Source organism: Stigmatopora argus, chromosome 7, assembly GCF_051989625.1.
Source record: "Stigmatopora argus isolate UIUO_Sarg chromosome 7, RoL_Sarg_1.0, whole genome shotgun sequence".
NCBI classification, from domain to species: Eukaryota; Metazoa; Chordata; class Actinopteri; order Syngnathiformes; family Syngnathidae; genus Stigmatopora; species Stigmatopora argus.
In genome coordinates this window covers 18,427,574-18,439,341 of record NC_135393.1, presented here as the reverse complement: position 1 = coordinate 18,439,341, position 11,768 = coordinate 18,427,574, and the positions used below count along the sequence as shown (strand labels likewise).

The following is an 11,768-nucleotide window of genomic DNA, read 5'->3' as shown; positions in this document are numbered from 1 at the left end:
CCGCATTAAGCTCTTATCTCAAGGCACCACTCTAATTTTGTCGTAGTCATTCATGATATAAATTTAGGGCAATAATTTTTGACAACTTTGCATTGACACGCAGAATACAGAGTCTTGTAGTATAGCACATTTCAGCACCGGTTTGGTCGGAGCGCCAGGCAATATGTAATTTAACGGTGAAAAGCGTTGGCAGAATCATGAATTATGAATGATTTATGATGCGCTTCTGACCAAATAAACAGTTACGAGTCCTCGGGGCTGGATTGGATTGTCGAACAAGACAAACAAGCTGCAAAGTTAGGCGGGAAGGCGCAAAACAAATCATCTTTTAACATTTCATGTTTGAATAAAATCGCTACAGGAATCCAAATTCCAGCTCAAAATTCCAGCGTCGTCGCTGATGTATCGTGCGCGGTGGGATGGAATATTTAATAAAAGTAAAAATGATGGAACTGTTGAAAATCCTGGAAAATTTTGACCTGCTGACAGCTTTGATTAATCAAATAAAATTCCTTGGATTCCCATTTTTTTCCACCTTTTGCTTTCATTTTAAATGGTTTTAATTAAATTTGGCTTCGGATTTGGACATTGTTTGAGTTTGAAGCCGGATTTTTGTCTCGTTTTACAAACAGTGTGAAAGTTTAGATCATTGTGATACTGGAAAATATTCCGTTTTATAGCGAAAATAGCCCCACTAAATTAGATTAGCATTAGCGCCTCTGTTTGACCACGGCACTAAAACGCCATCACATTTTTTATTTGTTACTTTTCTATTTTATTGTATCTAAACTGTCCTCTTTTGCGGCTAATACATAAAAAAAATGGGATTATGAGTTTTATCAAGGCGGTTTGGTGGACTCAGTGGTTCTACGATAGTATATCGTTTTGTTTATTAAGAGAAAGCAACTGGACAGATCCAGTTTTTGGCAGAGAGAAATGAGTAGTGGTAAAAAAAATAATTAAAAAAAAATAATTACAAAAAAACATCTAAAAAAATCGCCAAAAAAAATTGCAAAAAAAATAATTACAAAATAATAATCACAAAAAAACATCTAAAAAACGCAAAAAAAAAAAAAATCGCAAAAAAAGCCACTTAATACAAGTAGCATTGCTCTCTAACTAAAGGGACGCAATATGGGAAGGCGATATACATAAGAATAAAAACAGTAAGCTTAATATTAATACATAAGGTAGGAAGGACGCCATTCACCAATGAAAATTAGCATCACAGGGAGGTTTTTACTCAATTAAAAATGGGTGTGTACTATGCAAATTTTGTGGTATTACTATAGTTATGAATGTGAGAGCCACTTTTAAACTCAGTTTTTTAGATTAGATTACATTAGCTAACTTTTCATCCCGTATTCGGGAAATTTCATTGTCACAGTAGCAAGAAGGTGAGAATACAGACAGAGAAAAAGACACCCTAGACATAAATAAATAGGTAATAAATAAATATATATTTAAAAAAATATTGGTGCTACTTTAAAGGCCAGTCCCTAAATTTAGCTTCGTTTACAATCTAATTGTTAAAAGCACGCCCAGCAGCCGGAGTGGCGCGTCTGTCAAGCCAGCCGCTGGACGGCGTCCAACTCCGAATGTTCGGCGAAGGGCCCAAAAGGCGTGCTCTAGAGAGCCGCTTAATTAGCTTTTAATTGCATGTTCCTCCGCTAAATGAATGGATGCAAATGATTTAATGAATTTGGTCGCCGCTGGATACTAAATCGCCAATTAAAGTACCGGCGTACACAAGCGGGGGGCTCGACGGTTGTTTTCATCCCGTAATATTTCCATAGTGTTTTTTTTTTTTTAAAAATTATTTAAGCTTGGGTTGTATTCAGAAGTATTACATTTCAAATATGAAAGGGGGACGGATTTGGTTTTTTGTATTGGATAGATATGTTAGTGGGCAGAAGAAAGAGCCTTGAGGAACACCAAATGAAATGATCAGTGAAAGAGTTAAGGGCTCTAAAAAATTTTTTTAAACGTCACATGTGTCAAAGTGTCGGCCCGGGGGCCAAATCTGGCCCGCCGCATCATTTTGTGTGGCCCGGGAAAGTAAATCATGAGTGCTGACTTTCTGTTTTAGGATCAAATTCAAATGAAGAGTATAGATATATATAAAATTTCCTGATTTTCCCCCTTTTGAATCAATAATTGTAATTTTTTAATCCATTTATTCTGTGTTTTAAAAAAATCATTTTGTAAAATCTAAAAATATATTAAAAAAAGCTCAAATAAACATTGTTTAAGATCTATAAAAAAACGGAATATTCAAGCTTTTAATCCAGTTCTTTTAATCCCTTTATTAAAATATATATATAAATATTATATCTAAAATGGTCCGGCCCACATGGAATGGAGTTGACGTTAACGCGGCCCGCGAACCAACCCGACCGAGTCTGACACCCTTGAGTTAGGACAACACACCCTCGTGGAATATCGCGAAAATGTTGGGGTGAGCACATAAAAAAAAAAACCTCATGAATAGTTAGAGCGCGGCGCTCCTCACATTTGAGTCTCTCTTTTTTTTTGGAATGAAAAGATGTTTTTCACGGGCGCCGACAGCCGTGACGCATCACTTCACTGGCGAGGCAGACAATTGGACAAACGAACCTTTGTCGCCGCTAGCAATTAAGTCCGTCTTTCACGTGTTGAAAGACTACGCGGGAACTCTTCCCTTTTTTGTTTGTTTTTTACGGCGGCCATGCAAAAAAAAGTTGATTTCCTTGCATTCAAAATACAACATTTTCCACGACTCCTTTTTTTTTTGCTTATTTTTCTTTTCATAGCTCATACCTAAAAGCGTAAAAGTTATTTATATCTTTTCAGAATTGGACGGAATCATTTTCATTTGACGGCGAGCGGTTGTCACGGCGCCCGCGTTCTCCGAAAGAGCGCAATTAAACATATTAAGAGCGTGGTTTGACCGTGACTCATTTTGGCGGAATTGAAACACCCGAATACGGCGTTGGGGAGACGAGAGGGGGGCGAAAAAAAGGGGGAAATAAATGTGAGGCAGGAGGTCTGAATGAATACTCACTCCAGAGTGGCGAGTCAGTCCTTAAAGGCACTGACCTAGATTTGCCACTTTTGCCTTTCAGTGGATGTTGCGCTACTTCCTGAAACTTTTAATGGGCCTTCAATGTCATTTGTTTGAGGTCGGAGTCAAGCGCCCCTTCCGCTATTGGAAGTAATGATGTCAGCATGTGAACAGACTCTAAACCGGGTTGTCCAAATTATTCCATAAAGGGCCACAAGGGTTCCGTTTTTTTTTAGTGTCAACTACGCAGATATTTGAACAAAATGGTTGGCTCACGAGCCATAAGTGGCTTTTATTTTATGTATTTTTTGAATGGGTGAATATGGCTCTCCTCTAAACCGGGGTGTCCAAATTATTCCATAAAGGGCCGCAAGGGTTCCGTTTTTTTAGTGTCAACTACGCAGATATTTGAACAAAATGGTCGGCTCACGAGCCATATGTGGCTTTTATTTTATTTATTTTTTAAATGGGTGAATATGGCTCTCCTCTAAACCGGGGTGTCCAAATTATTCCATAAAGGGCCGCAAGGGTTCCGTTTTTTTTGTGTGTCAACTACGCAGATATCTGAACAAAATGGTTGGGTCATGAGCCATATGTGGCTTTTAATTTTTTTTTTTTAAATGGGTGAATATGGCTCTCCGTTAGCCCGTAAGCTAAAATGCGGAAATTCCAACTATACGGCGGCCATGCAAATAAAGTTGATTTCCTTGCGTTCAGAATACGACATTTTCCATGACTCATTCCTTTTTTTTGCTTATTTTTCTTCTCCTAGCTCATAGCTGCTAAATATTCAGGTTTTTTTTTATAGATCTAAAACAATGTTTATTTTAGCTTTTTTAAATATATTTTTAGATATTACAAAATGATTTTTGAATTAAAAACACAGGAAAAAATGGATTAAAAAATGACAAATATTAATTTACAAGGGGGAAAATCAGGAAATTTAATATACATCTATACTCTTCATTTTAATTTGATCCTAAAACAGAAAGTCGGCACTCATCATTTACTTTCCCGGGCCGCACAAAATGATGCGGTGGGCCAGATTTGGCCCCCGGGCCGCCACTTTGACACATGTGATTTAAAGGATTATTCCTAAATTTTGAAATGGCCCCCAAAAATGTGTCTACATATTTGTATTTTCACTTACCGTCCTTTAAATGGGTGAATATGGCTCTCCGTTAGCCCGTAAGCTAAAATGTGGAACGCTAACTAGCTTATTGATACTCATAGATTGGCAATAGCGTAAAAATGTGATCAAAAGAATTCAGAGGATTATTAAATGTTAAAATGACCCAAAAAAATGTGTCTACATTTTTGTATTTTCACTTACCGTCCGTTAAATGGGTGAAAATGGCTCTTTGTTAGCCCATAAGCTAAAATGCGAAATGCTAACTAGCTTATTGATACTCATAGATTGGCAACAGGGTAAAAATGTGATCAAAACAATTTAGAGGATTATTCCTAAGTGTTAAAATGACCCCAAAAAATGTGTCTACATATTTGTACTTTCACTTACCGTCCTTTAAATGGGTGAATATGGCTCTCCGTTAGCCCGTTAGCTAAAATGCGGAACGCTAACTAGCTTATTGATACTCATAGTTTGGCAACAGCGTAAAAATGTGATCAAAACAATTATTCCAAGTGTTGAACTAACCCCCAAAAATGTGTACTTTGACTTACCGTTCGTTTATTTGTTGGAAAGCAATGATGTTTCTTCTGAAACAAACATGGCCTGACTGCAATTAAGTCCGAGAAGCGTTGGGCAAAATGCCAAAAGTCCAAAAAGCTCTGCAAAAAAAGAGAAAAGAACAAATAAAAAAAGTTGCCCCGACGCCAAGAAGGGGAAAAAAGCACAAATATAAATGAGGTCAAAGCACAAATCCCAATAGCCACAAAGCAAATGCAAATAGACATTATCACGAAAACAAATAACCGCAACAGGATACCAAAAATGCTAAAATGACGACCCAGAAGTAAACATTTGGATTTGGACTCCAACTATGGCGGTAATTGTATTCTTAAAGTTGCTTAATCTAGACAAAAAAAGTATATTTTTGAGCCAATTTCAAGCTCTGCGGGTGTTTAGTTTTTTGCATCAGGGCGGCCATGTTGGATGTGGCCAACGTTCCCACCGACATTAACCTCCTAAAACCCAGACTTTTGCAAGGCATGCATTTTTATTTTCTCTTTGATATTTAGGCTAATTGTGACCTGATGAGTGTTGATGAATGAAACTCTAGGTCACATGTGTCAAAGTGGCGGCCCGGGGGCCAAATCTGGCCCGCCTCATCATTTTGTGTGGCCCGGGAAAGTAAATCATGAGTGCTGACTTTCTATTTTAGGATCAAATTAAAATGAAGAGTAGACATGTATATTAAATTTCCTGAATTTCCCCCTTTTAAATCAATAACTGTAATTTTTTAATCCATTTTTCCTGTGTTTTTAGTTCAAAAATCATTTTGTAAAATCTAAAAATATATTTTTTTAAAAGCAAAAATAAACATTGTTTTAGATCTATAAAAAACGGAATATTCAGGGCTTTTAATCCGGTTCTTTTAATCCATTTATAAAAAAAAAAATCTAAATATTATATCTAAAATGCTCCGCCCCACGTGAAATCGAGTTGAGGTTAACGCAGCCCGCGAACCAACCAACTAGATTGTACTCATTTTAAAGCGCCACGCGATTGGACGTTTATCCTCGTCAATGGCGGCGAAAAAGTCGATCGTTGTCATGACAACAATACAAATAAACCAAAAATTGACAGGTAAAATATTTGCTGTTGTTTGTCAATGTCGTCCAGAGACAAAATGCCGCGAGGAAAGGTCGGTTGCTCTTTACAGCTGGCGACCTAGAAAAGCCGATGGTCTGAATCCCGGTTATTTCGGGTGAGCCGTCGGGCCGCCGGCGTGACACACTGACCCAGCAGGTAGAAAGCGGCTCACGGGGGATCATCGCGTGGCGCCGGCGAAGGCGAAAGCGAAGGCGGCGGCGAGGAATGACATGGCAAAAAAAATATACAGTCAATGTTGAAATGCAGGAAAATGCCGTGATATTAAAAGAAAAAATTCAACACACCCAAACCGTCCAAATTTGATTTATGAGCGTGCTTGAAAAAAATCTAAAGTTTTAATTACCAACGTGATTATCATTCATGGCAAAGAAATTAAGTGATGGAAAATGATGGGAACTTTTTAAATTCCATATTTATTTTTTATTGCATTGATTTAGAGCCATTTTATCAATAGAATACGGTTTTGAGGTTAAAAAATGTGTTAATTGTTATTTTGGCCAACTTTTTTTCAAATATAAAAAAATATATATACAACAAAAATGTCATTTTAAATATTTTATATTAGTAAAAATAATGCAATCTGAATGCAGTGTAACAGAAATGTGGTTATTTCATTCATAAGTACAAATAAATATTTTTGCTACACACTGATTTATATAATTATTTTTTCTTCAATTTAATGAGGTAAACTAATATTTAATAAAAATACAAATAATTGCATAATAAGGGAAGTTATCTTCCATTTTAATTTCATGTGTTCCTTTATTTTTATCCAAAATATTTTCGCAATTTGAAAACATTTCATGACAAAAACATTGAATTATATTTAGGAAAATCTAATTTTATATTACACAAAAACTAAAAATAACAACCCACCCAAAAAGTGTCACAATCACTTTGAGTTCTAAAAATAATGCAGTTTGAATACAAAAAAAACCCTTTAAAATAACTTATTTTGAAAGAACAGATAATTAAATAAATATAGAAAGGAGCAAAATAAAAGCGTAACAATAGACGAACTTGGGGGGGGGGGAATAAATCCAGTAATTTCATAGTATGTAGTAGTAATATGACTTAAATAAAGATAAATAATTAGTCAACTATTCTTTTTAGATAGTCAGATCAATGTGACTAACTGTACGCTTTGTAATGAGATGAATTAGATGGCTTTGATGAAGGCCAATTATTTTTATAGGCGGCAATATTGTGCCCGCCCGGCCGGCCGGCCTGTCTGCCTGCAGGCAAATTTTTTCAATGGGCAGGTCCTAATTTTGCACCACCTGTGTCATCAACTTCAAAATGAAGTGAGCTCATGTGTCTCACTTTTCCGACTGGCTAAATAAAAAGACAAATAAAATGTTGGTAAGGCATCGTAAACTTGATTTATTGGACTTTAAAAAATTCGTGTTGAGGCATAAAACTTGGCTGTCGAGGCTAGTTTGGAAAGTCCATTAATTGGAAATGGCTGATAAAAAAAAGTGTGGGGGTGCCGGAGCCTACCCCAGCTAACTATGGGCACCAGGCGGAGGACACACCCACATGTCGGGGACCCGCCAATGGCAGGGCACAAGGAGATAAAGGACAACCAATCATAGCGAGTGTTAGCGAATTTAGACTCTTGGCTAATCAAAAAAAAAATTGCGGGGGTGCCGGAGCTTATCCCAGCTAAATATGGGCACCGGGCGGAGGACACACCCACATGTCGGGACCCGCCAATGGCAGGGCACAAGGAGACAAAGTACAACCAATCATAGCGAGTGTTAGCGAATTTAGATCAAAAACTAATTTCGTGGGGGTGCCGGAGCTTATCCCAGCTAACTATTGGCACCAGGCGGAAGACACACCCACATGTCGGGACCCGCCAATGGCAGGGCACAAGGAGACAAAGGACAACCAATCATAGCGAGTGTTAGCGAATTTAGACTCTTAGCTAGCTAGCCTAGCATGTATGTTTTATGGGATGTGGGAGGAACCGGAGTACCCGGAGAAAACCCACACAAGCCCGAGGAGAACATGTAAACTGCACAATGCGAGGACCGACCTGGGATCGAACCCACGACCCCAGAACTGCGAGGCCGACGTGCTAATCACGTAAACCACCGTGCTGCATTTAATACAATAACTAAATAAAATGTGATTTAGTGACTGAAGTATTACAAAAAAATGCGATAAAAATGGTAAGGCAGTTTTGGAAAGTGGGCAGTTTGATTCTTGGGAATTTTTGGTCAGCAATATTTTTAAATGTTTTACCAAAAAACCTAAATAAATAAATACACTCCAAACAAATACTTTCCATTTATGAATAATGAACCAGATTTTGCGCTCTGTCGAATCTGACAAATCCTAAACGGTCATTTTTTTTGGGGGGGGGAGGGGGATTTTCGTCTTGCCAAGTTGCGCTTTGACGGGAACGTCTCTTTAAAGTTCAACGTTACATAACACCCGTCCCTGGCCTGCATATTTCAAAACGGCATTATCTCGCTTCACCTGTCTTGCCCTTTTTTTTCGTGGAGCCGTGGGAAAAATGAGGCGGCGGCGCGCTCGCCGACCGAAGATTCCGCGTGGAGCGCGGCGTGAAAATTTTGCGGCCGGAGGCCCCGGAGCCGCGGCAGAACTGGATTTCTCCAGTTGAACTAGATTCTCAGATAGGCTTATCGACGCTATGTTTTGGTTGGAAGCTAGCCAGGGGCCGCCGACGTAGCCGCCATCGTAGCCGCCGCCATCGTAGCCTCTGGTCGGACAGATTGAAATCTCACTGGCTGCATCTGTCGCTTATTGATTTTGGTGCTTCATGGTTTGTTTAACCCTTTTCACGGCGAGTGACTCGGATTGCACCCTAAAAAAAAATAGCCTCGTAAACATCTGGCGTCAATAACGTCATTATAGCGACACATTTTGGCTCGAGGAAGCTAGCTTGTTAGCTTGTGCTGAGCAAAATGTTAAACTGTTGTTTGAGTTTGATTTATTTAATAAGGGACAGCACATATTAATGAACATTTATGTTCATGTTAATGAACATATATCTTTAAATACAGTCATACCTCTACTTACGAAATGAATTTCAGGTTATGAAATGATGAGTGACTCGTGATACGAAAAAGATCCAAATTACGAAATCCCCCAAAAAGTAAATGCATTTCCTTATTTGTTATTTTATTTTGAAAATATTGGATGCATTGGTGCTCACTTTAGGCCGTGGAACAAATAATGGAATTTAGATATAAAGTACACCGCTACTTACAAAATTTTCAAGTTATGTAAAAAGTTCTGGAACCAATTAATTTCGTAAGTAGAGGTATATACACACATATATACATGTATATATACATATATATATTTATACATATATATATACATACACATATGTACACACATGTACACACATGTACACACATGTACACACATGTACACATATGTACACATATGTACACATATGTACACATATGTACACATATGTACACATATGTACACATATGTACACATTTGTACACATTTGTACACATTTGTACACATTTGTACACATTTGTACACATATGTACACATTTGTACACATATGTACACATATGTACACATATGTACACATATGTACACATATGTACACATATGTACACACATATACACACATATACACATATATACACATATATATTACGTGCTTTCTCTACCAATAAATATTGACACAACATGAATTTGGCAACAAAAATATTTAAGTGGAATAATTACAAAATATTTGACTGTATTTTGGGAATTTTTATTATTGCGCCACATAAATTGGCCAATTTCCCCCAATTGGTCCCCCCAAAATATTCATCAAAAGTAACAACCTAGCTATTTCTGTCAAGGACTACCATGAGTATTTTTGCGCTGAAAGGGAATGGGAAGAGCCGCTTTGATTAGAGCCCCCAGTGTTAATTCGGATGACAAAATCGTGAAAAGTACGAAGATAAGAGGGGAAAAAACGGAGATTCCTTTCCCTTCTGCTCAAAGATTAACGAGTTGAAATTGAGGTCAGCTCATTGGGATTGACAGTGGCGCCGCGAGCTCGCTCGCTCGCTACGGAGGTCGCCGTATGTCACTGGAATTATTGGACGTTGGAGCCCGGCGAGAGCTCCTCTGGTGGTTTTTCAGAGGCATATCTCGTCCATTTTTTATTTCATTTTTTTTCCTCAGTCAGTCAATTAATTCTTCAAATCAAATCAGCGTTTTTGATGGGCTTGAATTTGCAGGGAACAAAAATGGTGGTGCTTTCTACTTAGTTCATATTTCTGCAAATGTATTATTAGTTATTTGAGATTGTCTGTTTTATTCAGAAGTAAACATTAACAGCTTTTAAATGGGTGGTTTATTAGGGCTAAACTAATTTTTTGTCCGCTATGATACATTTTTTCTGTATCCAACTTGCAGGATATGCTACAAAACAAAAGAGGTGATTACATTTTGGGGTCAAAGGGCAGAATTCAATGCGTATGTTTGCCTTGAAGATAACAAACTCAATATCGAATAAAGGGATTATTATCAATCCAGCAGGATATGTTGACATTATGAAACGGAAAAGGTCATTCAATTTGAAGTCACTGAGGTCAAAGTTCACAGGGTCAACGTGAATTTAAATGGAGATTTGCGCTCTTCTTATGTTTATATATTTAACGTGCCAACCATATTAGTTGCCTTACCGTATTTTCACGACTATATGGCGCATCGCATTTTAAGCCGCAGTGTCAGTCAGTAACGAGTGCTATTTCTGTATTTGACACACACAAAGGACGCAGCGTTTTTAAAGACGCAGCCAGGCATGGCAAAACATACACCAGCTCAAACATACGGACACACGCTAAAAACACGTTTTTAAAAAGGCAACGGAAGCAAAACTGAGTTCGGTTGTACTGCATTTACCCATTTTATAATGTACTCACGTCATCATCACCCCAAAATCCATCAAAGTCCTCAATTTCTGTGTCCGAATTGAACAATTGTCAAAATGAGTCATCGAAAATGCTGAGTTTTATATATGTTCGTCCAGGCGGCCACAATCCATTCGCAAATAGTAGCTAGCGTAACTAGCCCGGCGCTGCCTTCCACGCTTCGTAAAGCTGTGTTGCTGTCGATGTCCAGGCCACAATCCATTCGCAAATAGTAGCCAGCTAGTAGCTAGCAGCAGGAGTTATTTTGTAAATCCAGCCGGAATGACGCTAGCACCGAATTAGTGTGCTCGCCGTCATACTGGCTGTATTGACAAAAGAACTACATATCCCAGCAGTCACTGCGCAGTACTTTTTCTACGGGGAAAATAGTAGAGTCGTAGGCTGCTTGCCGTAGTTGTGAGAGCTGTAGAGGACGGTGTACCCTATCCACTGATTTATTAGATTTTATCGTGATAACAATTTTAGTATTGGTCCATATATTAAGCGCACTGGATTATAAGGCACCCTGTCTATTTTGGAGGAAATTTAAGACTTTTAAGTGTGCCTTATAGTCGTGAAAATACGGTACTTGTAATGCAATGGGCTATTTTTTGTCTATTTTGGAGGAAATTTAAGACTTAAGTGCGCCTTAGTCGTGAAAATACGGTACTTGTATTGCAATGGGCTATTTTTTGTCTATTTTGGAGGAAATGTAAGACTTAAGTACGCTTTATAGTCGTGAAAATACGGTACTTGTATTGCAATGGGCTATTTTTGTCTATTTTGGAGGAAATTTAAGACTTAAGTGCGCCTTATAGTCGTGAAAATACGGTACTTGTATTGCAATGGGCTATTTTTTGTCTATTTTGGAGGAAATTTAAGACTTTTAAGTGCGCCTTAGTCGTGAAAATACGGTACTTGTATTGTAATGGGCTATTTTTTGTCTATTTTGGAGGAAATTTAAGACTTTTAAGTGCGCCTTAGTCGTGAAAATACGGTACTTGTATTGTAATGGGCTATTTTTTTG

The 11,768-nt window shown here is 38.0% G+C and overlaps 1 protein-coding gene and 1 long non-coding RNA gene across 2 annotated transcripts in view; one reads left to right on the top strand and one right to left on the bottom strand.

Annotated features, from left to right (window-relative positions):
* The window catches only part of nr3c2 (nuclear receptor subfamily 3, group C, member 2), a 56,990-nt gene that overhangs the window by 4,892 nt on the left and 40,330 nt on the right, over nucleotides 1-11,768 (top strand). The gene's annotated exons all lie outside the window — the stretch shown is intronic.
* Nucleotides 1-11,768, bottom strand: part of LOC144078074 (uncharacterized) — a 60,594-nt gene that overhangs the window by 18,756 nt on the left and 30,070 nt on the right. The window contains exon 3 of the long non-coding RNA XR_013301163.1: nucleotides 4,727-4,834. This is a non-coding gene — a long non-coding RNA (uncharacterized LOC144078074). The remainder of the gene's footprint in view (nucleotides 1-4,726; nucleotides 4,835-11,768) is intronic.